Source organism: Calonectris borealis, chromosome 1, assembly GCF_964195595.1.
Source record: "Calonectris borealis chromosome 1, bCalBor7.hap1.2, whole genome shotgun sequence".
Lineage (NCBI taxonomy): Eukaryota > Metazoa > Chordata > Aves > Procellariiformes > Procellariidae > Calonectris > Calonectris borealis.
The window spans coordinates 151,075,595-151,103,088 of record NC_134312.1 but is presented as its reverse complement, the minus strand read 5'-3'; the positions used below and the strand labels follow the sequence as shown (position 1 = coordinate 151,103,088).

The window sequence follows — 27,494 nt, the reverse complement described above, 5'->3', positions numbered from 1 at the left end:
AGTCCTTAATAGCTGGTAGGTCATCTCCAGTTGCTTTTCAGCAATTTTGTATAATTGTACAACGTTTTCACTCAAGTTATTCCATTACATAGGACTTGCTTGAGATGGAGAAGCCTTACGAAGCACAAGTGAACCAACAGAGGCATTTTCTGTTCGGGGTATGGAAACAGCAGAGCACACTAGGACTGTGCTTAATACCTCTGCCTTGGATGTTTTCAAGGCTTGGCTAGACAAAGCCTCAGCTGGCCTGGTGTAGCGTTGGCAATGGTCACACCCAGAGTCGGACACTAGAGAAGCCTTGTAAACAACACTTTATGAAGCTTTAAGCAGTAGGATTCATCCTTTCTAGACTATTTCTTCCAGGTAGTTTACCATTTTGATAAAAGGGCCTCACTCCTGATAATAATCAAAACCAGGTTTTTTATGCTCTTAAAAAAGCGTGCCAAATACTGACATAGTTCAGCTATTATATTGGGGGTTTTGGGGAAATGGAGTAGAACTGGGTAAGCAGGAAGCACAGATTTCAATGATTACTTTCAAAGTGATGGTACAACCGCCCATCTTGCTGTCATGAATTTACCAGTAGTTACAGTCTGTGGGCAAACCCAACTCTGCTGTGGAAGTACTTAAAGTATAGTCTGTGCTTCAAAATGTACTCTCCTTTGGTCTGTTCTGGACTGAAGCATCATGCCCTTTTGGAGTCTAGAGCTCTAAGATGGAGGTTAAACATTAAAAGAACAGCCAATTTTTATTTTCCTTAGGAAACATTCAAAAATATCAACTCCAGAATAGCAAGGCTGGTCTCCCTAAGCATCTTTGCAGCCAACAGAGAAAAGCAAACTCTGCAAGGAGGCTAATTTTGGAGCCAGTCTCTCCCCACTGACTCTAGATGGAGCCTCAGCACATTGGTCTCACGAGGTTATGGTTAATTCCTTAACTTCCCCCCAGCGTGTGTTTAGCAAACCCAGATGTGCCAGCAGGATTTCAGGAAGTATTCAAATGTTTAAAGTATATCGATTGAGTCTTGTGCTCAGCCAAATGTAATTTATATCCACTTTAAGATCTTTTTGCCTCCTGAATGCGGTACTTGAGAGTAAACTGCACCCAAGGGAACTACGCCCCTGTAAAGCTACAAACATAAATAAGCAAAAAGGCAGCTCCCTGGAATGCAATGCAACCGAACTTTACCCAACATGAAAAAAAGTTGGAAATGAATGGGTTTAAGCTGACACAGGAGAACACTGATGTGCACAACTCTATAAATTAACAGAACACAGTTAAAGGTGGAAGCCACTAATCACCCCAGTCAAATGTCATCTCCTATTGCCCTGTGTACAACTTGCGTATGCTAATGCAGTGGAAATAGTCAGAGCTTTACCCACCTCTTTGTGGTGTGGGTGCTTTTGCATAACATATGTGTTTATGTATCGAACTGCAAGTTAAAAACATATATAGTAACTGGGTAAGTACATATGGAAAGCAAAATAATATGGTGACACTGTTTGTTTTCAGTTAATTATGATTCTAGCCTTCTAGAGTGGTTGGTTCCATCTGGAATTTCAGTAGAAATGTTCCTGTTGAAAGTAAATAAAACACACATCAACTTAGTCTGCTAAAAAATAACAAGTATTTTTCCTGTAACCATTCTTCCAATGATTTTCTGCAAAAAGACAATTACAAAATAAAATCCATCCTTTCTGAAAACACTGGGCCTATTCTTTTTTTTTGCAAGAACAGAACTTGTTTATCTCATAATTACTTTAGCTTGAAAAAAGGATTAATAATAGATAATGGTCCAATCCTGTATTGCTTATTTGAACTAAATTTTTCATGACTAATGGGAATTTTCTCTGACTGTAGAATGCAGGATCCCATGTTAGCTGCAGCTATGTTACAAGTTTAATATTAACTGAGGAATGCAAAGGCCCAGCTAGCCATGGCATCCAGAGCTAAAGATCTTCAATAAAGGCAGAGGCATCAGTCAGCACATTTTCCCTCTGCGTTTAGATAATATCCCTGTCCTGAAGAGTTTGCAAGCCTTTACCCTCTGCACAGAAAAAAATATAGCTCAGAAAGAAGGGAAGGAAAGATGTGTAAAACTGAAGTGACTGGGTGTGATTTTGGTATGTATCCCTTCTATTTCATATCTTCAGCTTGTTTCCTTAGAAAGGGAAGCCTGCACTGTCACTGTGTCTGTGTCAATATGTTAATAAATCTGTCTATCTGTTGGTCCCAATATCTTCCTCAAGAAGAAAAATGCAATGTGAAATGAACTCAAATTAGACACCAGAGAATCCACTCTAGTTTAGGTTCTGTTTTGATTTTTTTTTGTATTTTTTTCCTCTCATCTTCCTCTTCTGATAATTAAAAAGAAGAAAGCTCTGATCACAGCTGTTCCTGAAACAGGACATTCATAATGTGTCCCCAGTATCTATTAAGGGTGACCTTCCACTGCAGTCTTCTATAATTGAGTTTAAAAACTCATTTGTCATGAGACAAATCTATTGGAAAGCAAACTTAGTTAGCTGTCATGCTCACAGAGTCTTTCACTTCAATGTTTACACTAACGTAGCCAATTGTTTTGATTTTTATGTGCCTCATATTATAATTCTATAATATGATTTACTTACAGTCCAGATCCTGGGAACAAGCAAATTAGAACTTCAGGGTTTTTTTGAAAGTCCTTTTTTTTTTTTTTCCCCCCAAAGTACATTTCTATTCTCACTGTTGCAGAGAAAAGATTAAAAGTACAGAACTGCAGTAAGAAATCATAGAATCATAGAATCACAGAATCATCAAGGTTGGAAAAGACCTCTAAGATCATTGAGTCCAACCTTCAACCCAACACCACCATGCCCACTACACCATGTCCCTAAGGGCCTCATCTACACGTCTTTTAAATACTTCCAGGGATGGTGACTCCACCACTTCCCTGGGCAGCCTGTTCCAAGGCCTGACCACTCTTTCAGTAAAGAAATTGCAAGCAATGGACCAGAAGTGAGGAAGGATCATAAAGTATGTCCTTCCTTAATGGCTCTAAATCCCAGGTGAGCTGGATGTCCCAGCTTTCCAGAGGGGACAAGGATGGTATGATTCCAAAGGACAAATGACCTCTAGGCATCCCTTGCAGTGAACCTCAAATGTACTTAATGCTTCTCTTGATTTTTATTTGATGTCCAGAGCTGCTGTAGCTATTAACTATATTTTATGCTTAGGCAACTCATCTGCTTCCTCAGTGTCAGTAATCGCACTTTTTCTTGGTGTTCTGGCTGCCAGAAAATTGCAGCATCAAAGTTACTGTTTTAATTAGATATGCCTGAGGATGGAGACGGCATGCTGATGGTTTGCTTGGCTTGACGGACAGGACACGTGAGGTGCTGGAGTTGTACTCGCACATACTGAAGGGGTGGGAGAAGAGTCGTATTGCTTGGTGCCTCTGAGCATGCTGCCAGGCTGTTGTGTGACTGTCCTTCACCTAGCCTTGTGCCACATCTTGGGAAACAGGGCTGAACTGTATGATCTTGTTTGCTATGCTCCTTCCATGTCTCCAAGCCACTTCAGCCCAAACACGGCTGCTTTGATAGTGGTGAAGGCAAGCAGTGGAGCCTCAGGGTGGTTGTGGTATCACCCCGGTACGTTCTGGGATACATTAATGCAAGAAATGCCAGAGGATTTCAAGAAGTGTTAGACTACTCTGTAGGAAGTGCCCCCAGAGTTTTGTTTTTGAAACCATGTACTATATTTATCTACACACTCTTGGTTTCATTGTCTGGGAGGCCCGCAGTGCCAGAGGCACATATCCAGGTCACCCTGTAAGGCACTAACATGTACAACTGTGCATACTCCCTTCATCCATGGGCAAGCTGGGGGTTTTTATATATATAAGGCAAGGGAGTTGGACTAAAGTTAGCTATTAAGACAGGAAAGCTTCAGTGATGAAGATCTAACCTGATTGTTTTAATGGATTCCCCTGCGTTTTCTTTTTTGCATTTACCCTAGTCTCTCCTCCTTACTTAATGTAGCTATGTGCTTTCTCTCATAAAGCATTTCCTTCATATTTTAACAGCTCCCAGTCATTTTCAGTTATGAACATCTTGAAAGGTTATGAAGAATATACGGCATCCCATCCATCTAACCACTAGATGGAGAGACTATACAGTAAGAATCCAGCATCCAGATCCACTTCAAGTAGGGGACATGTACGTCATAGCACCTTAAAAATCAGGGGGGGCTGTTTATGTGTTTTGCCCTTCAAGTCAGTTTCTCTTTCTCCAACTATTTATTAAGATGGAAGATAATAGCCATTATTATACTCCGTGCATCTAAATAGTGGATGCTGTAATCGCCTTTTACCTAACCCACTCTAAATAAGCAATATGGAAACCGGGTGCAAAGTGCTTTTTTTTTATCATGGCTGATGCATTATTCCTGGATCTGTCTTTGTACATTTTACACTCAGATAGCCATGTTTTCTTCACTACTTCAGAACTGCACAGTAAAGAGAAGGTTATTTATGAGCAGCAGTGTTTGTTACCAGCCTCTTTAAGTGTCAGTTATAAGTGCTTGTTTTGACATGATCAAATATTCAACAGTACTACCAAAACCAGAGACAAATGAAATATTCATAATCAACTGAGGGAAGTCTGCCAATCTTTGAACATTTAGTCTGCTACAGTTTCTTGAAATGAACAGAAGGGAGCTAGACTTTTTAATGCAAAAGCTGCAGTAGAGGAAGAAGCTGGAAAAAGATCATTCTTATTCCTTCATGAACCAGTCAAGTAAGACAGCCTTCTCTGTTACGTTTCTAACAAAAGAAAATTAGAAATACTCTCCATTTATTGGTAGGAATAATCCTCTACCAAACCCAAAAGTGTCCCAAATCAAGCAGTGAGTCAAATATCAATTATGATGAGCTTTCTCCTCTCCAATCTCTATGGATTCTGTGCTCAAGCAAAAACAAGGAAAAAAGCCCCCCCAAAAAAAACCCAAAGAATGGAAAGCTCTAAAAAGCTGTAGGAAATGGAAGCTCCAAGTAATCTGCTTTTCAGTTTGTGCTACCCCAGAACTGATACTTTATGGATTAATACTAAGATAGATGAAATACTTTGTTTGTTGTTTAAGATAGACAGTCATGGGAAAAGAGGGCTTACTGGCTTAAAAATAAATGCCTTCTTTATCAGCATTTAGGTGGCTGAGTTCAAAATAAGAGTCAATACTGAAGAGATGTATAGTCTCTGTGGAAACAGGGACTAAACAGAAACATCTGCTTCAGGTCATCTTAGAATCCAATGGGCCCTGACTCTACAAAGCATTTACACTTACATGTTCACTGACTGAACTGAGATTTAAGCATGCATATGAGCACTTTGCTCAGTTGGGGCCACATAATGAGTTAATAGCAACAAATACAGAAGGAGGAAGCCATAAAATCACACAACGGGCTTTATAGCTAATTATTTTAATGTCACTATTAAGTTTAGGAATTGAAGTCCATAGGAAGGATATTTTATCAGCTGAGGTCTGGCTTTATTGGGAATTTTGGTTATTGAAATGGGAATAGTCATCTTAATGCCTCAAGGTGAAGTGAAGCTATGCTTTAAATACAAAACTTAGGGCTTTGTACACTGCCCTTGAAGCGTAACTGCTATTGCAGCTAATATCAGTGAAGACTTAAGGAACACTATAATCCTCTTAGTTGTGGGAATTCTTTCACTGCACTAGCCAAAGGGCTTTTAGCAGCAATTTGATTCACACAGTGAACACATGCCATGCACTAAACAAGCAGCTCATGGTGTCACTTCCATCATATACAACTCATGTTTTATCCTGACCTTCTTTCCTCACTGTGGATTTTCTAGCATCAGTGTGCATGAGAAAGTTAAAGGTGTATTATGCACAGCTATCATTTGGTTTGCATTAACAGTTTGGTTTTAGAAAAAGAAGTACATTAGATACCCACATCTTCCCCAAGTGGGGGCTATCTCTTCTCTCTCTATAGCTACAGACGTACCCAGCAAGGACAATGGCTACAAAAACATGAGCGAGGGCTTCCCATGCACTGAGTTGGCAGGACACAAGGCAATTCCAGTGCAAGACTGAGCAGGCACTGCACTCGGCCGTGAGTAAGAAGCTCAGCTGCCCGTGAGTCAGCCTGTGCCCTGTGCTCAGCACCGGGCTAACACAGACGCGTGAGGTCCGGAGCTGCCTTGCATCCCATCAACCTGGAGCACAGGCAAAGTGTGCCTACCCCTACAGTAGCTGGGCTGGACAGACCCGAGCAGCCGCCCCCAGCAGCTGGGCTGCTGTTTCTTGTATGGGAACTGCAGGGCTAGGAGAAGTTGTCTGCCTCTGGCACGCTGTAAGAAGCCCACACTGAATGGAAAGGGACTGACTCATTGAATGGTCCAAAGGTATGACAGCAACAAGTAAAGCAATTTGGAAATGTTAAAACGTATGCCCAATAAAGAAAAAAAGTGCTTCTGAGGTGAAACAGAGTCACCATAACACCGAAGAGCCACCAGCCCTGGCAGCTCATTTAAGCAGATATATTGTATATGACGATATGCACTTCTCAAAAATGTTATTTGTATGTACGTCCTTCAGTAATTGTGGGACTGCATAGAGCTGCTATCTCTGTTATTGGCAGTGACACTTCTGTGGCACTTACCTGCCTGAAACAAATCAAAGATGTGTAGAAAATAAGATATGTGGAAAATGGAAACTGAAAGGGCAGTGAAGTGTGTTTGCTATCTGGAAGATATAGTTAGTTGAAAAAACCTGGGGATGCAAGAAGCATCAAATGTTATGTCCAAAGTTATTTAAACTCTAATTAATTTTCCATCAAAAAGATAGAAAACTGCTATAAAACAGTAAGGTTGTTGGAGTTTCGTGTGTCTAACGTGACTTACCCTATTTTACGAATTCCCAAGATAGTTTGGGAGACTGTAATAGATAGTAAGCCATTCCCTTGAAGCCATCAGGTCTAATTTTCCCAAACTGACAGCAATCACAAACTGTATTACTTGCTTGTATTTAATTGCTTGCCTAAGTCCAGTTCTAGTGAGCATGTTGTAACTGGCCTTGACTCACACCAACTGACATCCCTACCAATGGGCTCAGGAAGAACATGTTGGACTGAATTAGCCTAAAACCAGATTATATCCTATAGGTGATACAGAAACTTCAAAAGCTTTAAAGGCAGGATTCACTATGCTTCCAGCATGTGCTACAAAGGGGATGAGTCCTCTTTGATCAAGGAAGAGACCTATTTTGGCCTGAAAAACCATGTCAAAGCTGGCTCTGGTTCTGGGCGTTGTGAAGGGTGCAATGGCCCCTACGTAAGGGTTAACATTGAAAGTTTAGAGCCCTGGAAGAACTGGATGCTGACAGGCCCTCTCTGATAGCAAATTCCAGTTGTTTCTTCCGGTCCTTTAATTCAAAGTAGCTGAAAGTCAGTCCCAGGCCATAAGTAGTATTGCAGTTACCTGGATGTAGGTCTATCTGCACCTTTTTCAGGGAAGAAGGTGGTTTTGGTACCAAATCTTGGTACCACTCTGATGGCCAAAAGCCAGAATCCTTTCTGACCTGGTGCTAAGCATCCAGACTGCCACCGTCAGGCACCTGGCAGCAAGAACCACAAGGCTTGAGCAGATCCACCGTCCTCCTTTTGACTGAAGAAGCAGCCTGGAAGACTAATTTGGCCTAACCTTTTGTAGGCTGCTTTTATTGTAATGGCGTGGAGTAGGTATTTCAAAAAACAGTAGGTTCTGTTGCATGGTTGAATTAAACAAGAGTTAGATGATAAAAAGGATGTTTTGTCAGCAAATACAACACAGACTTCTGAAGGAGATTCAGTAGCTGCTGAACCAAGTCAGGACTGAGAATGACCCAATACCCATGGCGCATAATACTGGGTTCATCTTCGAGGGCAAAACTGAGGAATTCCACCTTGGGGAGGGAAAAGCTGAACATCTGAAGGATACTTTCTAGTAATAGAATAAAAAAGCAGCTAGTTTTGTAAAGATAACATGTAAGAATATTACTACATGTATTGCTGCTTAGCACCACAACTTGCTATTATAAAGGTGGAAGGTGCCAAGATCATTTTCAGAAAATCAAGCCAGTAATTTAGTTTAAGACTCCTCTTTTTGAAAAGCTTGCCAACAAATTATATCTTTAACAGATTTACTTTTCGAATAACCAACTTTTTCTTTATAAATAACCAATTATTTATTTTAACCAACTTAAAACTTTTTGTTTTAATAACTTTTGCAATGGCTTTGACTGACCTAACAGCCCAGCTGAAGTTAAGGGAAAGGAAAAATGAAAACATATTTCTGTTTTTTAAAGCTGACTTCAGTGTATTTTGCATTGAAGAATTTCTGGAGCAGAAGGGGAAAATATCAGACATTAATTCCTTCTTGGTTTCTGTACTTTCTTCCAGAAACAGCACCTTGCAGAATGTATATCTGCAAAATTGCTAATATGGTTGAACTCTTCAAAAAGAGATTAACTGACAGGTGTAAAATTTCTTTCCACATTTCAAAGTTACTACTTGATGCTAAGCAATAAAATGCTACCATCTACATAGGAAATGGAGTGCACACTGGCCCGCATCTAAAGGAAAAGTGTTTTCTATCAAAAGTGGCAAAAAATAATGCTTCGAAAGACTGGAACACTGATATAGCTAAAGCAGGAAATAACAGCCTGTGTGTTGTAATTGGCAAGGACAATAAATACAAGAGTCAGAGTAAATGCAGCTGAGATTGGAAAACTTACTCAGCTAGAATCAGAACACATTAAAACCTTCTCTCTCTTTAGGTGTGTTTGCAGTTTGGTTTATGACCTCTCCCTTCCCACTGAAAAAGGCAGTGTATCTATGAATGTATATGTATATTTGTATATATGTAAAAAATGTATACACGCCACATACTTTATATGGTGTGTATATGTATATGTATACTATACATGATATATGCACACACACTATACACTATAATATACACACACACACACACATATGTCCATAGTTGTGTGAAAAGTCTTACACAGAAGTCATCCAAGGTTGGAGAAGAGAGCTATGATGCAAGTATGACTCACTGCCCTCTTCACCTCTTGAATTAGATTAACCATAACCTTTTCTACATTAAATACCAGTACTTCCTCTGAATCTCGGGTGTGAATTTAAAAAAATAGTGTCAGGATGATGTTTTTCCTAAAAATGGAGCTTGGGTATTCCCCTAGATCTAATGTTGCATGCATGTATAAAGCTCTCACTTGCATTTAACACTACTTTCCACCAGGCTAGCACATGTGGGTGAGAACTTGAGCTTTGCTTTCCTTTGGATTGGTAGCTGCTCTCCTTGCAGTGAAATTAGATGCTAAAATCTCTCAGGCTTCAGCAGTCTTTCAGCACCTAACCACAATTACCTTTTTTCCTGGGAAGAGGTCAAGTTTCCCCACACCACAATTACCGCTTTTCCTGGGAAGAGGTCAAGTTTACCCACACTTTACTGAGGGATCCCCTCCCACCCCCCTGAAAATTTCTACTGACATATAAGATAAAGCAAGGCATCATTAAGGACATGCGGGTATGCCTTTGACATGTAGCTATTTATATTTAAATAACCCTAATATATGTGCTCGGATCTGCCTGTCAAATTCTGTAGACTCTATACAGAATATAAATCCAAAGTGGTTTCAAAGCTCTTGTCTCATTGGCATGTTTAAAAATATAGCAATTATGCTGAAACTGGCCTGAAAGCATTCTCCTCCATACTCACGACAGACCCTTTCCCTCAAATTACTATACATTTATCATGGTACAGGTGTATTCAGTAAAAACCAAAACAAACCAAAACAAACCTAACCCTGTAAAGTCTGGAAGTCTTCAATCCCTCTCCTCTCAGCAGGAGCCTTGACACCCTCCTGAATTTTAATCTTATTCTACAGCACATCGTCCTTTTCTCAACACAGAATGACAAGGAGGAAGGAGAAATTCATGTAAACTACTAAGTTAGATGAATTAAATTTAAGCCACAAGATTGAAGCTCAGGTGTACACATTTTTTTCCCCCCTCAGGAGATTGCGTACCCAGGATTGTGTTGCACCTGAAGAAGTTAGGTCTCTCTAGCCCTCGGTCTGATATGCCAGAAAGGGTGAGCAAGGGGAAATTGGCTTAGTGAGTTGTACCCAGCCTGGGAGTTTACAGACATTTATCTTAGCTCTCAGAAAATGAAGATAAATTCCTTTTCTGTAGCTTGTGTATTACAGACAGTCCTCTGTAAATTATGTATCATTTTAAGATTTTCAATTAGGAAACTTATACTTAAACTGTTGTAAAGTTTCATATTTGTTTTAGATTACTAAAAAGGCAAGATAAGCAGAACCAAACAGTTACAATTTTATGAGTTCGGTACATTACCCTGTAAGGCAGTCTTTGACTGCGCTTGTGATTAAACACAAAATAATCCAGGACTAAACAAGACTGAAGCCCATAATAAATACTCTGTAATCCTCTCCCCAACCCCCCTACCCATTAAATGGGTGAGGAGGGCAAAGTGTCTCCGAACACGGTGTGCACGGGAATACAAAATGGTCCCACCGCCTGCCAGGCATACCTAAGCTGCAAGCACATGAACAGCATGGTGAGGAGGCACTTGGTTTTTAAGAGAGTTAGAGTTATGCAGTACATCATTATAAATATTTCTCTGCGTCTGGTCAGTTTGCACAAGCTGATGCTATATTGGATATGTGTATAGGTATGGTAGAATTGCATGTATAGAGATGGCCCGAAACCTGTTTATTATTAATAAAGATGGTACAGGTATAACAAATATAAAAAAAGTAGTTTTCAGTTCTTGATTTATTATTCATGAAAAGGCTCCCAGGCAAGTAAAACAAATCTGCTTTATGAAAAAACCCTGTTCAATAAACTACTAATTGTTCCTGCCTTGTGAATTCAGAAGCTGTATCTTCTGTGACTGTTCTAAATAACCAGAGTATGAGGCACTTCAGCTGATTTTTAGATCTACCTAGAATAAATAGTTATTTAAAAAAAACCCCAAACAATTCTTTTTTCTAGGTAAAAGTTTAATTTCTGTCCCCACAAAATAAAAACCTTATATTGGAATTGGGATATTCATAATATTAGACCAAAGACTTCATGCTACAAGGGAAAGATAGCATAAAAAAACTGTGAGGAACAGATCAGGGAATAGGTAAGGAAAGAATATATGATTACACATGGAGGAAGTAACATCCATTCCCTAGTCATATTATGTGGCCTCTTCTAATGATTCCTCCATAGAGGTTTTCCTAGTCTGGTGCTACAGGCTCTGCCTTCGTAATGCTGCCCTTCCTAATGGCCTTTGCACCCTTGTAGGAGAACCATCACGGTTTCAGTCTGGGAACACCTACTCTGACTATCCCTCTAACACTACTTTGAGGATAACCTCCATGAAGCAGCATTCTTCTTCACATCAGGGCCCACCAAAAAGGGAAGGCCTGTTAGACTTCTCAGTCTGAATAAACACACACTGCCAGAAACCTTCTTTAAGAGGGGAGAATCCTGTGCTCTGTGGGCAGCCAGCCATTGCTCCATATGAAAACAAGACGTAGGAAATTGTGGGTGGGAGCGACTTGTCCAAGCCTGCAACACTCATGATCATCATGCCTTCAGAAAGGCAAGCGTCGCTGTTTGCGGAGATCCATAAACTTCAACAGCTTTTACAGGATTTTTAAGACATCCTACCCCCAAAAGGGACAAGAGGCCACCAGAAAAACAGGTGTAAATGATGAGAAGGATTTTGAAGGTGTCAGATGTAGCGTAAGGAAGCTGGAGGGCAGCAATATGACATGGAAAGAAAGGCATCAGAAAAACAAGTCCTGGAGTGCCAAATCTAAAAGCAGTGACTAGAGTCTACCCACGCCCAGTTGACTTGGAGACATGTGAGATCCGGCATTTGTATGTTCTTACCATAGGCTTGTGATACACAGTACGACATGGGTTAAAACAGACTATAGCTCCTATGAAATACAGAAAAGATGGGAAGCTGGATTTTAAATACTATTCCTTGTTAGAATTATGAACAAGACCAACAAAAATAAGATGCTTTGTTGTATGGGTCAAAACATTCTAGTTTTCCAAATGCTTACAACTTAAAAGGATGGGCTTGTTGACAGACTTTCAATTTCTATCATCCCACGTATCCTCTCTGATGGAGCCTGTGGAAGCAACGATGCATGAAAACTTATAAGTTATAGATACATATGGGTGAGGGGGAATATAAATGCCATTTTTTGCTTTGTTTCAGTTTTACACCAAATCATGACTTAAAGTGGAGCCATCTAGATGTCTTCCCTGCAGAGTCAGAAACATCATCACAAAATAGAGCAAAGGAGTATGACAAAATGTATGTATGTATGGGTTTTTTAGTAAAATGTCTCTGAATTATATTTTTACCAGTGGACATGATTTTTCAACTCCAGATTAAGCCAAATTTTGTTCTTTGTCTATCTTCTAAAGTTGGATACAATATTTGAAAAGAAAAGCAAATACATGTTTTCTAATGCAACAGAAACACTGAAATACGCATCACAAAGTATAATAAACATGTCATAAAGTATTCTCAAACTAACTGAAAACAAATGCCAAACATGACAGAGTCAGCTCTTTCTGCAAAATTTTTGGTTATAGCTGTTGTTACATATTCACAAATCTGGCATTCTGAAAGTTTATTTTACTTTGTCAGATGCACATTAAAATAAATAGCAGCTGGTGGAGGCAAAGGACAGAATTTCTCTGCTTTTCTACCATTTCATTTTCATATTGCCATAGACTACTCTAGTACTGTAAATTTCCTGTTTCCTTGATGAATTTCTTTTACAATCTTTGCAAATAAATGTTGGGAATGCCATGAATTTTAATGCATTTAAAATCATACAGCCAGAGGGCTGGAAGGATTCTGAAGAGATTTGGCAGTGTCCATCACCCCTCTTCCCCAGTAAGCACTAAATGCAGGACAAGTATTCCTTGACCAGCCTGAGAGTTACTGTCTAATAGAAAGATATTTCATATCCCTGAACAACCTGCTCCATGATTTCAATACTTATATCCTTACAAACCTTTCAGTAGCATCTGATCTAAACCTTCATTTGTAGAAATTGTTTCCTTTTGTCTTTCCATTAGTGTAAGGGTATGCAAGCACAATTAGTCACAACTGCTTTTCTTTAGTAGCAGTGTTTTTACATTTGAAAACTGTTCACATGTCTGTTCTCAATATTTACGTATCCAGAACACAGAACAGAGCACACCTGAGTTCGGGTGTTCCACGCCTCTGCTCACCTGTCCCACCATAAGATCTATTCTGTTTGCAAAGGTATCGTGTTCCCAAACGGACATGTTGTTTGTGACTCACTATTCAAATTAGATCCTTTATATTGTACTGATTGCCAGCCTGTGTTTACCCATCCTGTACGATTTCTCCCATCTAAGCAAAACTCTGCACTTGCCTTGACCAATCCTGATGTTCACTGATAATTTTAGACAGATTCCTACTCCATCATCCAAATTGGTAATGAAAATGCTGAAAGCACTTGACAGGTCTCCATGAAATGGGCACCTTACAGGGACTCCTTTAAGACAGTATCTCCCTAATTACTAAGAGCAATGTACCAAGAACTTGAGTTATATCACAACTACAGTTTCCCTTCTATCTGCTAGACCAGGTTACCTGTCAAAATGAAAATTAGCACAGTTTGTTTTGGCCAACTTTTGACCAACTCATGTTGGCAGTTCTGACCCAGAATATTTAACTGCAAAGGGACCGAAGCCTTTTTTAGAGTAGCGAGAGGAGGAATAATCTTAAAAAAGGAAAAAAACTCTACCTCCTGTTTGGTGTGGCCCAACCATGACTTAATGGGGTATCTATAGAAAGGAGGTAGTTGAAAATGTCCAGGTAACAGATCTTTGGGAAACAAAACTCCTTGGCTGACATTTCTGCAGTAAATGCTCAGACTGCTGGATAGCAAAGATGGTCTTCTCTTACAAATCGTTATTTTCCATAACTGGTAAGATTGCTCTTTTTTGTCACAAGTGGATATCATCTCCAGCTCTCTTTTTAAAAATGATACGAACAGCCTAAGCATTAAGAAGTTCTTTGAATACGAGAAAAACAGGAAGCCAGATAGATAACTGGTGAGATCATGTGATGATCAAGGTATAAAAGATGTACTCAGGGCTGAGAAGGCTCTAGGACGGAAGTGTCATAAATTCCTTGCATCAGTCTTCATGGCTGAACACGTTGGGAAGATCCTGTGAATTCTTTGTAGCAGATATATTAGAGGACCTAGATCAATTTGCTGTAAAAATGCAAGAAGTATTAGACCAAATAAATATGTTAGTGGATGTTGGGGAACTGGAGGGGAATGGGCTGCGGAGAGGGGCCAGGTTTGCACACACTTCCTCAGATAGTATCTGCCATAGTCACTGTCAGGAGCGGAATACCAGGGTGATGGACCACTGGTGGGGCACCCCTATGCTCCAGGGGGATGACCAGGGGAACTGCATACAGAATTCAGTATAGACAACAATGGTCTCATTGCAGACTTTGCCCTACTATGTTTGTATGAAAAAATTAAGCTAGAGATTATGAACACTTCAGCTATCGGTGTCTAAGATTCTTCTGGATCTTTAAGATTAATCCCCTTCCACAATTTACTTGTGTTCCAGAATAACAGACATCATTACATATGTCACTTTATGCTGAAGAGGCACTCCTGACTTCATAATTTACTTCACCATCTATATATACTTACTTGTTCCTAGAATGACATTTTTTACGTGTATGCTATAGACATCAGGGAAATAAATTAATCTTCATCTGAAGGCAATAGCCACAACTATTTCATCTTGTGGACACATAATGAAGAGGACAGACAAAACCAGACTTCTGAAAGTTTTTTTTTTTCCTCTCAAAGATATTTTTGCGTAACTAACTTGAACATGAGGTTAGGCAGCTACTAAGCCTATCAATGCCAGGTGATAGCTAAAATTGCCCAGAGCACAGAGCATTCATCCGAGAAGGGGGTACCTACAGAATATTTGCAGCTGACTTTGCAACAGGCAGCCACTGGTCTTCACTGAAACAAAGTTCACCAAGCTTGCTTTAAGGCAGGTCAGTGATTTCTATAGAGATGCCAGCATCACTTAGGGAAGAAGTGGCAGTTTTATAGCACTAATAGCCCAGCTAGAGACCTACTGGCATTTCTAGGAGAGAGCCGAGCATTTGTAAAAGTGATGAGCTGTGCTAAACTTCACCACACTTAGATAAATCCTTGTCATTTCTCTGCAGAAAGAGCACGATACAGATAGTACTGAAGCACAATTATAAAGTGTAATGGTTTTGATAGAGAAGAGAAATACATTAAAAGTAAAATGTGCAACTTTGCAAAAATTGGTTAGTTGGCAAACTCCATTTCAGTTTTATCTGTGAACTGTAATCATATGTAAAGTAAAACGTAGGACATGACTGGTTTCTGATAGGCATACCAACTTCGGAAGAAAACAGTGAAAAACACCAGTAGCCCATCACGTTATACTGGCTTTGATACTACTCATTCTTTTGAATCTTGACAGCTCCAAGTGCTCTGAGCTTGTAAATTAGCATTATTATGGCAAAGAAACTATTTCAGTAAGAAAAAGACTAAAGTAACCTCTTAGAAGATGACTAGGATATAAGATAGCTGTTATTGGAACTTTAGCTCTAAATAATATTGGGTTTCCCTCAAATTTGTTTCTAGTTTGTGGAGGGAGAGGAGTATAGCAAGTGCATTACTATATTGTTGTTACTCTGCTGCTGTACAAAAGGTAGCACTTTTATAAATTATTTCTGCAGGTAGCACAGATTTGTGCGTTATAGGGGAACAAGAAGAATAACACAGTACTGATGGCAACTGAAAAAAATCAATACAGATTCCAAATTTTGTATCCAAGCAGAAAAATTGCTACCACACTGCAATGGTTCATTTGAGCTATTTGCCACGCATTCTCACATACCCCAAGGGGACAGACATGAGGGTGCAGTAGCAGACTTTTATGAATTAAAACTAGATGATGGCTATTCTTTAGCACATTTTGATATTTCTGTGTGGTGGTTAAAATTCTGTAAGAGTGAAGTGGCAGTTTAGCAGATAACTAACGGGTCTTCTGCCAGTGAGACCACTGACTATATCTAAGAAGGTATCAGGTCATACAGCTGCAGGTTTTGTTCAGGAGCAATCTAAGAGTAATCTAATATAGGGGTTAAAGATATAATGCCATTAGAATGATTCAGTCAGCAAACATGATCAGGTAGCTATACCTTAACGTGTGCATTAATTTAGATGAAAACAATTGTTATCAGCAAGCTTTCTGTTGACTGACGCTAACATGAACAGAAAAGAGAGGAGGGAAAAGGGGAGGAGAGGATGGAAGAGAGGGGGAAAACAGAGGGGGGGAGGTGGGGGAAAGGAGGAGAAAAGGGAAAGGAAAAGGAAAAGGGAAGGGCAACGAAGGAAGGGGAAGTTTCAGAAACTGTGACTCGGCGTGACACAGTCAGCTCTTGCTCGCTTATGGAGATACACATCGAAATTCAGAGCTGACGCCCTGCTTCTGAAACATTATCTATATACGCATGCAACTCAGTGGGACTGTATACGAGCCAGGCTGCTTTCCAACTTGGATCATATTACAGTCTTGGAGTCTGGGATTTCAGCTTGAAGAACTTGAGTGTCTCTCCCTAGGTTTCTCTTTCCAAAAAAATACTTCTTTTTGGTCCCGATTAGTTATTCTCAGTGATTAAGTGACTGGCCAGCTCAGTGATCAGTTCCTCAACAGCAGTTATGGCTGCTATCTTTTCCTCTACAAAGGGCACACTGAAAAAGAAGCAATGTAGCAGTATGAGTCTGTATCCTTTTTGCTTGTTGATTTTTTTTTTTATTTAAAAGGTCTGAAAAATGAATCATAGGTTTTATTTTAAAGATAAAAGAAATGCTAAGCCACCTTTCTGCCATGTTCCTCATCAGTTGCCTAAATTCATTTTGGAATGAATTTCCTCTGCTGAGATGAAGGGGCCAGTGCATGAAGGGGCAGGTCCTGCTTGACCAACCTGATCTCCTTCTATGACCAGGTGACCTGCCTAGTGGATGAGGGAAAGGCAGTGGATGTGGTCTACCTGGACTTCAGTAAAGCCTTTGACACTGTCTCCCACAGCATTCTCCTAGAGAAGCTGGCGGCTCACAGCTTAGACAGGTGCACTCTTCGCTGGGTAAAAAACTGGCTGGACGGCCGAGCCCAGAGAGTTGTGGTCAACGGAGTTAAATCCAGTTGGCGGCCGGTCACGAGCGGTGTTCCCCAGGGCTCAGTTTTGGGGCCGGTCTTGTTCAATATCTTTATCAATGATCTGGATGAGGGGATCGAGTGCTCCCTCAGTAAGTTTGCAGACGACACCAAGTTGGGTGGGAGTGTTGATCTGCTGGAGGGTAGGAAGGCTCTGCAGAGGGACCTGGACAGGCTGGATCGATGGGCCGAGGCCAACTGCATGAGGTTCAACAAGGCCAAGTGCTGGGTCCTGCACTTCGGCCACAACAACCCCAGGCAACACTACAGGCTTGGGGAAGAGTGGCTGGAAAGCTGCCCAGAGGAAAAGGACCTGGGGGTGCTGATTGACAGCTGGCTGAACATGAGCCTGCAGTGTGCCCAGGTGGCCAAGAAGGCCAATGGCATCCTGGCCTGTATTAGGAATAGTGTGGTCAGCAGGAGCAAGGAGGTGATCGTGCCCCTGTACTCGGCACTGGTGAGGCCACACCTCGACTACTGTGTTCAGTTTTGGGCCCCTCACTACAAGAAGGACATGGAGGTGCTGGAGCGTGTCCAGAGGAGGGCAACGAAGCTGGTGAAGGGCCTGGAGCACAAGTCTTATGAGGAGCGGCTGAGGGAACTGGGGTTGTTTAGCCTGGAGAAGAGGAGGCTGAGGGGAGACCTCATCACGCTCTACAACTACCTGGAAGGAGGCTGTAGCGAGGTGGGTGTTGGTCTCTTCTGCCAAGTAACTAGCGATAGGACAAGAGGAAATGGCCTCAAGTTGCGCCAAGGGAGCTTTAGATTGGACATTAGGAGAAATTTCTTTACTGAAAGAGCGGTCAGGCCTTGGAACAGGCTGCCCAGGGAAGTGGTGGAGTCACCATCCCTGGAGGTATTTAAAAGACGTGTAGATGAGGCGCTTAGGGACATGGTTTAGTGGGCATGGTGTGTTGGGTTGACGGCTGGACACGATGATCTTAGAGGTCTTTTCCAACCTGTATGATTCTATGATTCTATGATTAAATCTTTCACAGACAAATGTTTTCTCTTAAATATTTTAATAAATAGGCTTGGTCACAAAGAACTAATTATAAAATAAATAGTAAGTTTGAGTAAATAAATACTGTTTTCCATTATATTTAATCTGGAATCACATTGCTACTTAACAGTGTCGCAATTTTCCAGTTGGCCATAGAAAACACCAAGACTAAAGGATTTCATACAGTACTTGGTATCCAATGCCAAGTGAGAAAACTGAAGTGAGAAAAAAAAACGTTTTCCAAATAAAGGCTGTCCTTTTTAACAACTGGAGTGATTAACCTCTGAACCAGGCTTTCCAGGAAAGTAGTAGAAACTTTCTTAATCTCCTTGCATCAAGGATGGATGCATTTCTGGACGATGGACTTGTGATTTGTCAAACATATATCAGTTTGAATGTGAAGGAACTCAGAGAAACATTTTGGCCGCTAGATAATCTGGCCGGAAACTAGATAATCTAAGAATCCTTTCTGGAGTTGAATTCTTATAAATCTATAAATAAGACTGTTAAAGTAAACAGGATCTGTGAGTATAATGTGAAAAATAAGCAAACAGAAACAACAACAAAAATAACGTAGAAAACCCATCTTAAAGAAACAGAGCTTCTTGAGCTTTGTTTTTCTTTACAGGTTACTTTTCAGAAACTGAAGACAGTTTAAGTGAAAAGACGTGATTATGTTTAGAAACATAAATACAGCTAATTATAAATACTGGTTAATTGCTATGATTTAACCTGGAAGGTGAGTGAGCCCAGTGAATCTTATCACCAAAAATCTATGTACATGGCAATGCCTTTATTTACTTGTATGGCAGAATTTGACACATAGCCTGTCCAGAGTATTATCAGCATACCACAGCTCGTAAAAACCTCGTTTTTCATAGCAGCTATTTTAGCTTAACGAGCAACCTTTCTTCTAGTATTTCCTTTATGTGTACAACTATGTCACAAACACCAGAAGAAGGACAAAGAGTCAAAATGTGGAACTATTCTGAAATGTAGCACCACAATTGAAAGATGATAATGTTTGAACGCTGGTTTCTACAGATGTTTCTCTCACTGTTTAATCTCTACTTGAAAGCTACTTCTGTAGCTCTGATTGCACTTGGTACCCTTTTTTGTGCCTTTTCTGTTTCTCCTATATCCTTTTCAAATAGAATTCCTTGCAATATTCAAGCTTATACAATGATACAACAACATTGGGGATGTTTCTCTCAATCCCTTTCTAGTACTTCCTAACACCTTACTTATTCTTTTGATTTTCCTTAACAGAGAAGTGAATTTTTCATGAACTTACTCAAACTGACTCCACGATCTCTTTGAAGAGTGGTAACTGAGAGCCCTTCATCATATATGTACGTATATGGACGATATACGCTACAGTTACTTTTCTCCTCACAAATAAGTGCACCTCAGGTGCTGTTATCCCCTCTGCCCTTGTAGGCCTTGCAAGCTCTGTTCTTCTCCTCCAGCAGTACCACGGCCAGTGTTGCCCACCCCACCCTTGGTCTGTGACACCATTGCCAAAGCTATTTGCTCCCCTTGTTCCCAGGTTTCCTGCTTCAGACAATCATTGTGGGCCATCATCCCTTGTTTTCCCAAGCAACTGCACTCATTTCCCAGCTGATGATCTCCATGGATATTTACTACAATAACTGTTCCGTTTCACGTCTGCTAAAGGGGGCTGTAACAGAACTACTGGGGATTTCACACGGCGAGGATGGAGATTCTGCACACATCCCTGCACACAGCAAGTGGTCAGATCCCTGTTTCACTCTATCTGCAAATTAATACTACTCCCAATTGCAAAACATGTCCTTTATCTTCCAAGGAAGAGGTTAGCGCTAGTATAATATTCTTCTACAGCCCAATTTTGCTCTAGATATGCTGTTTTTGACAATTACATCCAGAAAAAGCAACATAGGAATTTTAAATAATTCTCTAGATTTCCTTCTAATTCCATTTTCAAGGGGTCCAACACATGTCTGGGACAGTTAGTACCAAAATACAAACTACTCTAGGAATGATTCACTAATAAGCCTAGGCCCCTTCAAGTCAGTATTTGTTAAATATGGATATTGCAAATTCAGTGCACTTTTGAGCAACACTTTCATTTCTGAGTTTTGTGACAGAAGAATCCTTCAGAATGCAATGAGTAAGTAGGGACGGATATAGTCAGAGCCAGTATGAAGCCTGTCCAGTGTGAATTTTATCACCTCAGAGAGAAACCATGATGTAATCGTATAAAATTCCACCATTCTTCTGGAAAGAGCGAAACTAATCGAGCAATACCTGTACCTCCCTAAGGAAAGGTCAAAGTAAAAAGAATACTGAGTTAACAAGATGATTCAGCAGGCTGGAATCGTATTTCTTTTAACTTGACATTTAGACTGAATTAACATCCTGAACTTACTCAGCAAGCAATAGAGCTCAAAGCAAATCCATTTAGTTTTATATTGAGACAATCCAAAATGTGCCAGGCTGACGTGACTGAGCACCTACTGAGCCTTGACCATCCTGGGGGACAGAGGCATGAGCAGGGCAGAAGAGCTTTTTCACTACTGAATAGTGAAAGAAAACATGCAGAAAGAAAAGGCTCCCAGGAGTAGCATGCAATTAATAAAAGGCCAAGGCCAGATTGCCAACCACAGTTACGAATTTCCTTCATAAAGAGCTTAAAGATGGATGCAGAAAGGCCAGGTTGAAACGATGTGAAAGTCAGTCCTTTCAACTTGACATTTAGACTGAACTAATATCCTGAACTTGCTCAGCGATTGAGAGAGAGAAAAGTATCAGGTAAGGCCTTTAAAGGCTTTTAGTGAGCGCTTGCAAGCCATACCAACAGAGAAACTAGAAAGCAATATCCAGGTGAATTAGTTGAGTGAACTTTACCAGAGATGATAGATGTTTTTAAAGGCCCAGCTCCTACCGAAGGCATCAGAGCAGAGCGAAGTGCTACTGGTGTTTAACTAGGGGTAGCTATGATCAGAAACTAGTGGCAATACTCATTCTATTTTCTGTGCAAGACAATGGCTTGTATGCAGTGTTTTACAGACTTGTAACCAACCTTTAAGCATGTTCAATGGGATTGCTAATAGGAATAAAAAAATGCATATACTTCAGTGTTTGGCAGGTAGGGAAAGCTCCATTCATCATAAGAGTGTTTGCTCAATTATTTTTTAATTTAGACTCAAAATATTTATGAATTTCTTTCTTTTCTACTTCTGTGCAGGTTGGTTTTATTCACACTTTGTTTATATTTAATCTTTAATAGGACAGATGTAAGTAGCAAGATCTCAGCTACATGGAAATTTCTCTTTCCAAGTTTAGGGCAGTTTCAGGCGAAGTGTTACATTACCACATAAAATGGATGTTACAGCCTTCTGAAACACTGCAATGTTGTGCCTCTTCTGCCTCGTACGTGACTAGAAACAAAACAGTCCAATATTACTGAGATCCCCTTAGTAAACACCTTACATGCCTTTTATTATCTGAGAAGCTGTTTAGTTGACAGATCTCCCATTTGAATTTAGATTACCTCTCTTAAATACAGCAGAAGGTCTGGAATATACCCTAAAGACAGCCCTAGCACATACTCAGCTGTGACTAATCTAGCTGCTTAGCAGATGTCAGTTGTACTTCTAAAAGTCAAACACTCACTCATTCATTGTAAACTCAGATGAATCTACCTCAAGCCAGAGACCATTGTTCATTGTTTTAAGATGCATATGGTGTAGACGTTTTAAAAGAAGAACCATGGAAAAAAAGATGCTTAATGAACAGGAAAGTGAAGCCTCAGACCCATAAATCTTAAAAATTAAGAGTGAATGTTCTTTTTTTATTATTTTTATGTCTTGTAATAATAAAGGAAGAATGAATTAAGGCTACAAAGGGGACAGTAGTTAAGTTAATGAAAACTGTATGAAATAAATAGAAAAGTTGGAGGGTCAACAGAGTGTCATCGTCTTAAAAATAACTTGAGAAATAGAGTAATACACTTGATGCATATTTCTCCAAAGGAAACATTGGCTACTTATGATCGTATCTTTTTCTTTCCTATCATTCACCTGTCCAGAGGGATATTGATTTACTGCATAAGGATTCCTGAGATTTTTAAGTTGAAGATCTCTATAATTAAGCAGCTGAAGAGTTCATCTGACAGCTGCATTACTAGTGAAGAGAAATTCAAATGAAACATGTGCCTGATAAGAAGAGATGTAAAACCCTGTATGTGGTGTGATAGATTGGTATCATTTCTCCTGGGAAGGTTCGGACAAGCGCTCCTTTGGTGAAGGAGGCTCCCTGTAAAACTGAAGTGTCAGCTGCAAACTGGAAAGTGCCTGAACAGTACCTCTTTTCTTCCAGCAGGACTAGATGTTTTGAAGACTCATATGTTAGTACTTAATTAAAAAAAAAGCCTCAGAAGCCTTTACTCTAAATACTTCATGAGGACTGTTCTCACTCTGCTGGAAGCTGCTCTCCGTTGGGGAGCAGCGTGTTCGCCTCGGACCTGCCCAGGCGCGGGAGCCTGCCCCGCACAAGCTGCTCTGAGTCTTTGCTGCTGTCCCTTCCTCCCACTCCAGCCTTGCCTTCCCACCTTATCCCCCTGCCACGCATGCAAAAAAATGATTACTTTTCAGCCAGATGATTGCCCCAGTGCTTTACCCAACTGAGTTACACTGGGTACTGAGTCCTGTTGGATTATATTCTATCAAGGCTAGTAAGTAAAGGCACTCAGAATATTGCCAGTCTATTTTCATTGACAGATTAATAAAATGCTGCCTGAAATATAAGTCTCTGTGTTTAAAATATTATTGGCCCTATTTCTGCCCTCATTTTTCACTTGTGACGGTGGCCCTCACTTCACCATCAAGCCCACTGAAATAAGTAGAGCCAGCTGCATAGTAAGATACTTGTAAATTGAAGTATGACCCCAGTTTTAATCTGCTACAGAACACAGAAGCTAATTTCCACTGACTCACTGTGAGACAGAGCCAAGTAGTGTGCAAAGCAGCAACAATTTAGTAAAGGGGAAGAATTCCATAAAATATCCTGGCTGTTTATTTTAATAACAAAGGAAAAAACAAGTATAGATCAAAAAAACCCAAACCCCTGTAATAATACTGATTTGGACTGACTGTACGAACGTGGTAGAATGCATAATCAGAACATGAAAATTAATGTGACTTTTCAACGCTGTTTTGCCATACTGATGAGGCTCGGTAAGCTGAATACTAGTATTTGCACCTTTACCCTCATTAAACCCCAAGGGCAATGAACTATTATGTGAATGTGAGAGCTGCACATTTATTACCATATCACGTCATGCATACTGAACAAGGTGGTGAAGATGGAGAAGGTGGAAAAAGGTTTAGGTAGAACCACAGAAACCCTCTTGGCCGGCTGCGCTGCAACAACAGAAGTGTCGCATTTGCAAAGAGGCAAATTACAGATCAATTAAGGTCAAAACTATTCCTAGTGTGACATTTTTGCACTGGGAAACTGAATCACAAAAATGAAAACATCCTGTGGGAACATGCAAATTTGAGACATTTCTGGTGGTACCCAAGTTTCCCCGGGCTTCTCTCTTGTTCCTTGACAATATGCCTGACAGAGATCTAAAATGCCTGGGCTTTTAGTGCCTAGTTACCTCACAGAGCTATTTTATTCAGGACGCTGGATCTCACAGGCATTTTAGCTCACCACCTCCAAGGATTTCCAGGCCCTTTTGTTCCACATCGTTTTGGCTAAGCAACTGCTGTACAAGGGCACCAGGACCCTGAGTGGTTTCAGGGTCAAGAGGAGATTATTTTATTTTTAACATCTAAATGTCCCAGTGGAGGATTATGTCAAAATAAAATACTGCTGATTTCCTGATCTGTGAAAAATAGTGAGGTTAAGATTTGTGTGTGTCCCCCGCCTTACTCAAGACAAGAAATCTCTCCATCAAAAATCTCAAACTGGGAAAAGACCGGAAAGTCTATTTCCCAACCAACTCTATTTAAAATAGCACTCACAATCGTCTGAAGTCAAGGAAGAAAGTCAGAAATTTGGATTCAAGTGCACACAATGAACTTTTTTATACAGTTAGCTGCCTTTAAGGAAGAAAAGAAAATTCCAGTTTTTTTAACAGACACATTAAAATTAAAATTAAACCTCCATGGAAAAGACAGACAGGAATAGGTGCATCTTTTTAAAAGCATGAATAGCTATGTCTATACTACTAAATAAAACCACTCCACGAAGTGAGATAAAGCTCTTGCCCCTGATCATCCAGCTTGCTGAACTATTGGCATCCTGGCTCCCCAGCACAGATTTGCCTTAGCACTCTCTAAGACGATGCCCTCAAGCCACTATGTGAAAGACAGAAAGCATCAGTGGCAACTCCCAATAGGTGGCATGGACAAGGCTGCACCAGGTTTGGCTCCCTCCTTTCTATATTGTCCTCTGACTTGTGCCGCAGACTTACACTCACCAACACCTCTGCTGTATAGATCAGGGCATAGCATATCAACTCTCAGCTCCACACTGTAAGAGCTGGAAGGCAGTCCTCGTGTCATTTCAGACACTTCGATTTGGGCAAATAAAGAAAATAGGAACTACCACGTTTGAGGTCCTCAGGGACACTACGTAAGGTCCAGAGGATTCCCAAGGCCAAACACTGTGTAGTATGGACATAGGCAGCTTGTACCACTTGCTTCAAGGCCAAGGAAGGTCCCTGACCATGTAAAAACATGTCAACATTGAATATACACAGTTGTCTGCTTGCACGCTCCTAGGTGCAGAGTCCACACAAGCACAAAAAAAAAAAATTTTCTTCTGCTTCTAGAGTGTGTACAATTTGTAAGAGTGACCTGCCCACTTCACATAAACGTTAAGTATTAAAGTATATACTGTGAAGACAACATAACCTCACATCACTACCAAAATGTTGTACTTATTCTCATTTAATCTGTTATATTCATATTACACATAGGTTTGCCTCCACTGAAAATAAATGTAGGTTTCATAGAGGAAGTATACGCTTACCGTTTAAGTCTGACGCTTTAGCAGGGTATAATATTCACCATAAAAAAAAAACAGGATATAATAGGCGATAAAAATATTAGAATATGAGTAGTAGTTGAGCGAAATGAGTATCTACTACAGGTAGGTTAGGTCACCTTAGCTTTAATCAGGTTAAGCTGAAGTTATAGGATCAGAAAACATTGGAGATGTAAGACAGAGATGAACTGGGCTTTCTCACCTTTTGTTTGTGGATGAAACAGCTTTAGTGCCAAGTAGCTAGGGAATCTAAATTTTACTTTATTTTAATCGTGGTAAAAAAGTATGATTAATCTCATAACTTTATATAGTTTAATACATTTCTATTATTAAGATAATAAAAGCCTCACAGCTCAGCTGCATTCCTCTGGCATAAACCTTGAATCTGTGTTTATGCAGAGGTTCTCATGCAGATGTGAAAGTTATTCAACTGAGCTAGCCAAAAAATTCTACCTAGCCGGTGGGATTAGAAACTAATGAAACAATGGATTAGAAACTTTGAAATAATTCTAGATTTTAGGTATTTACCTTTCTTCTTTTACATGTTTTTGATTTTCATTCTGTAAGCGCATAATCATCATTTGCATCCATTTCATATCTCTGTAGCATGTGGATTTGTCATGTCATACTGGCATGCCATCGTTCCTCACTACATGATTAAGTTCTCAGGTAAAATTCTTTCCCTCTATTACTGCCAACGTATACTGCCTCAGACACTACAGCTTGAGCTCTCAGGATTTTCAGCAGTGGAAGGGGGGCTAAAACAAGGAACTAAGGAATGGTAATAGCTATTACAAACGTCCATGGCCAAATCCTGTAGTTGCAAGTAACACAGGACTAACGTGGGCATGGAATAAGGGTGGAAAAGTCAAAGCAAACATCCTTGTTAAGCCTATTTGCTCCACCAGGAAAAAAAGCAGAACTACATTTTGGACTGTGACTGAAAACTTGGCTCTATATGTTATGGTTTACGTGCAGTGAACCAAGGCCCTCTGCTTTGACTTCCCACCTGGACAGAGCTGGCTGGGGACTGGCATAAGTACTCTCACACAATGGCACGGTTAATGTGATATTAAGCGTGTGGTGGTCACCAGAGAAGGAAGCCCTTCGGCATTGCATATTTGTTCTTTTTTCACTGCACAGCAGCGTGCAGATACACCCTCAGAAGTGTTTCTCTGGGGGACAATGCCACAGTGCCGCATGTAGGACAATTTATTTTGCTCCAAGCCTTCTGCCAGGGATTCTGCCGGAGGCCACAAGTTGGTCTCTTAGGTGGAGTCAAACTACAGGAGAGTAAGTAAGTGTGGCTCGGTTCTCAGTGCTGAAATGTAAGTACGCAAAAACACATCCTTTACCCTGCAGAACACCCTTCTGTACATTTAACCTTTCCAATTTTATAGCTGGTGAGCAAACAAAAAATCTCTTGCTTTTACTTATCAGGAAAAACCTTTACTAAACCACCCCCTGAACTGAGACATCGTTAGTGCCTGGTATTGATGTACACCATTTGCTGTAAACTAAAAGACTTGTGAGACCACAGCCTACTCTTTATGGACATAATGCACCCAGAGATTAAAGCATCAGATCTTAAATTTCTATTAGCTTGTTATTAAAGATTGTGACAGGCTTATTTCCTCCCTAGTTTATCTAAAGAATGAAGAATGGCAAACCCAATGAAATCCTATTTTCTGGCCAGCCATTAACTTGATTTACAATGAATCTCTACAGTGCCTGATTTATGCCAAAGTTATATTACCGCTTCTCTGCAAAACACAAACAATTAACTAATGATTTACACTTATGCAAGCACAGGGGAAAGAAGATCATAATCTTTTCTCATGCCTGTTTCCCTTCCAGCATGCACAGACCTCAAAAAATGAAGACTAATCTGGTGACACGTGCTTCCACAGTCAGTCAACACCTTTTAATCAGAAATACAGAGAACAACCCTGAGTGAACATACCCATCACCTATGAGCTAGGCATGTGTCTATGCAAGACCTGACAGCAGCTGAAGTCTCTAAACACTTTGAAAGGTATTTTACATTGGATTGACTCACCATACCTTTCCTCT

General features: G+C 40.3%; 1 protein-coding gene across 1 annotated transcript in view; it reads right to left on the bottom strand.

Annotated features, from left to right (window-relative positions):
* LOC142075952 (pinopsin-like) overlaps positions 1-27,494 on the bottom strand; it is an 84,762-nt gene that overhangs the window by 25,993 nt on the left and 31,275 nt on the right. The gene's annotated exons all lie outside the window — the stretch shown is intronic.